The following is a 3,498-nucleotide window of genomic DNA, read 5'->3' on the forward strand; positions in this document are numbered from 1 at the left end:
CGCCCCACCCCGACATGCTAATCACCAAAACCACCGACACCGCCAACCACCCGGCCGGGCCCGCCCCGACACGGCCGCTAAAGTGGAGTGGATGTGGTCACGTAAACCTTTAGCGATCTTCGGTCAGTTTACACAAGGTGGAGAGGGGACGAGTAGGGAGGGGGGAGGGCGGTTGCCGGTGGTACGGTAGTTGTGGTGGTGGTGGTGGTGGTCGGAACCCCCGCAGTAGCGCTCACACGAAACAAGCGAGGGAGTTTAAGGAAGGGCGGAGGGGAAACAATAAAAAGGAAGAAAATTACCGACACGCGCGTCGGACGCGCGCGGCTGTTTGAACTGACTGTGGAATATAAACGCACAGGGGAGAAAATGTAGGTCAAAGCCACACGCGAAAAGTAAGGACCTCGCCGCACACAGTGTGCAGTGCGCTCTGCCCAAATCAGCTGCGATGGTGAAGCCTTAGGGATCATCTAGCAATCATGCCCGTCATTCGACGTTACGTTCGAAACCGTCAAGTTTAGCCTGTGCAAGCTCTCATAACGCCTAATGGGTAGGCAACATCCCGCCTGAAGTGCACGCGTGTGATGCGGGGCGGCCTACCCTGAGTCTTGCAGGCGGCATGCTTCCATAAGTTGACGAACGAACCTGAAGCTGAATAAACAGATGTACTTTCCGGACGTTCTCTTATGCATGGCATCACGCTTCCGATTGAACGCACGCAGAGACGGTCAATTCATTTTTCGTGGTATGAAACTAAAATAGTTTACCTTTACTAGTGTTTGCGCGATACACGGTAAAAACAATGTCTGTTTTTTGTGTGTTTTTTAAGTAAAAGAGGAAAACTTCGGAGAAATTCTATACCGCAACTGGCTCGGATTTCTGAGACCTTATCAAAAACCGATGGAAATTTCCCACACAACATCTGAGGAGTTGTCATTAATTTATAGGAGTTTCTCAGCAGTTGTCCCCATTTCCTGAACAAAAATAAGACATTTTTTATACCGTGTACAGAGTTTAATTAAATTTCAGTGCCATGATTTTTATTTTTCAACGCTTCAGAGCATTAGCATTTAGCACACTTAGATGCTTCTCTGTGTGCACCTCGCGTAAACTTCCCGCCGTGTCCTTTCTCTTACCGTCTCTCTCTCTCTCACTCACTTGCCCACACACACACAGTCTCGCCTCTCGGGCCCGCCTATGCGCCCGTACCGTGACCTCTCACTTACCACCACCGGGCACACCGCGCGCGCGCGCGGGTCAGCGGGACACACAAGGGTCGGCCTCGGCGGTTGTAAAGTACGTACTCGGCGGGGCCCGGACAGGACAGCGAGCGCGGCGCGCGTGCAGTTTTAAGGTTATTATTATGATTTCCTGGCGCAGTAGTACAAACCGGTTCCCTTTGCAAAGAGTGCGGGCGAGAGCGAGAGAGAGAGAGAGAGAGCAGCGGGGCGCGCCGTGCAACACAGACAAACACTCCACATGGCGGGTGGGGGCGGGAAAGGTCAGTACCGCAGCCCCGCTAGCCCTGCCCTGCCCTGCCCTGCACTGCCAGGCCCCGCCCCTCGCCCCCCGGTGGCAAACAGTAAAGCACGCTTAGCTAGAGTGCTGTACCACCAGACCGTCCAGCCGGCTGGGCCGGACGGGCCGGGCGACGGCAGGCCAGCGAGGCCCCACCTAATCCAATCCCCTTCCGAGCCGCCCCGCCGCGCCACGCCGCGCCCCACCGCGCTCCGCCGCTCGCCGCGCCCCGGTGGCTGACGGCCCCGCCGGGGCCCCCGTGGACATGCGGTATAATCACCCAGCCAGATTGCTGCCCGCCTGAAATTAAAAAGCGGAATTGTTCTCCGGCGCGGAATGGTCCGCTTGCTGCTATGCCAGGCGGGGAGCGACAGAGCGACACCAGCAGAGGGGAGAAGCGCGTGCGAGAGCGCTAGGCACGGCAAACAGAAATGAGATGATCAAAAAAATAATCAAACTCATTCTAGCTTATCCACAAGGGCCAGGTATCAGGGAGGGCCAAACAAAAACGACGTCCCTCTGTAGAAAATGAGTTGAAATGCGGTTGCCTCGTCGTAATAGAGGTATTACCGGGTATTACCATGAATGAAAGATGAGTTGGAGAATTTGAGGCAATATTCACCAGGTGGGCGCAACCAGATTTTGGGTTTTCTCGGTTTTCTGAATAAACCTTTGTCGTAGTTTTGTAGATTTTCATTGGACGAGGACACGCCGTGAGGGTGAGGGTAGGCAAACCACATGACAGCCATGTGCGCCGAGAAGTCCAACATAACAGCAACGACGGCAACGGCGGCAACGGCGTCATCGCGGGTGGTGGCGGCGGTGCAAGTGCATCACCACACCACACCGACGCCGTCGTCGTGACTTAACCATACACTGAACGCGACCACGTCGCGGAAAGGAATATACGACACGACTTCCCAGAACATGTCTCATATCATCTGCACCTCATTCATGCCCGTCCGACATGTAGCCAGGGTGGGCCGCCGACTCGTGACCGCACCCTAAAACGTGTACGCGTGACGCGCGCTCGGGTGCAGCCGCGGCCAGGCCGTGTAGGCCGTGCAGGCCGTGCAGGTCGTATGGCGGTCCCGACCGCAACGCGCAGCCGCGCAGCCCCGACCGCACGGTCATGAGCCGAGCGGAGCTGTGCAGGGCGCGCGTCATGTTCGTGCGGCCACCACCTGCATGACGCCCCGTCCAGCACCCCGACACGGCAACGGTCATCATGAGCTGTTCATGGTGGCATGTCATGCGGCGTGACTTTAGCAGCATGGCGCCATTATGACGAGGCAAAGGCGGAGGAGGGACGGGGGGGATAAACGGAGAGAACTATCGTGAATATATGGCTAGCGCATGTGTACGGAGGAGGGGACCCGTTTCTTAGAAAATACCATACACCATCGGCACGCAAGAGAGGAGGCGATCCTCCAAGTGTCGTGTCGTGACCCACGTCCTTTATCGGCGCGAGTCCCGCCCCGTCGCAGTCAGGAGGAGGAGGGCCCGCTTCCGCATTGGCTCCGCGGTGCGCACCGTAGATCAGCAGTCAGCTCGAAAGTCAGCTCAGCAGATAGCTCGACAGTCAGCTCGGCAGTCAGTGAGTCAGCTCGGCAGTCAGCTCGACAGCCAGCTCGGCAGTCAGCTCGGAAGTTAGCTCAACAGCTCGACAGTCAGCGAGTCAGCTCGGCAGCCAGCTCGAAAGTCAGCTCGACAGTCTACTCGACAGTCAGCTCGCGGGGACAGCCGACAGCACAGTCATGCCGCCGGTCAGTAAACCTCGAGCGTTGTGTGTGTGTGTGTGTGTGAGTTGCTGAGCGTCGGCGGCGGCGGGCGCGACGGGAGGAGCAAGGAGAAGGGGGGCGCTCGAGTGACATAACCGTATAGTGATGCGCTAACGAGACGCTAACAGCAAGGCTAACAGCTGGCAATCTCTTTGAGGTCTGGGCTGCTCGCGGGGTGGAGGTGGAGGGAGGTGGAGGGAGG

General features: G+C 57.4%; 1 protein-coding gene across 4 annotated transcripts in view; it reads left to right on the forward strand.

Annotated features, from left to right (window-relative positions):
• The window catches only part of LOC113218369 (E3 ubiquitin-protein ligase lubel-like), a 17,078-nt gene that overhangs the window by 2,502 nt on the left and 11,078 nt on the right, over positions 1–3,498 (forward strand). The gene's annotated exons all lie outside the window — the stretch shown is intronic.

This window comes from Frankliniella occidentalis, unplaced genomic scaffold (assembly GCF_000697945.3).
Source record: "Frankliniella occidentalis isolate FOCC.00 unplaced genomic scaffold, Focc_3.1 Scaffold294, whole genome shotgun sequence".
In the NCBI taxonomy this organism is placed as follows: Eukaryota; Metazoa; Arthropoda; class Insecta; order Thysanoptera; family Thripidae; genus Frankliniella; species Frankliniella occidentalis.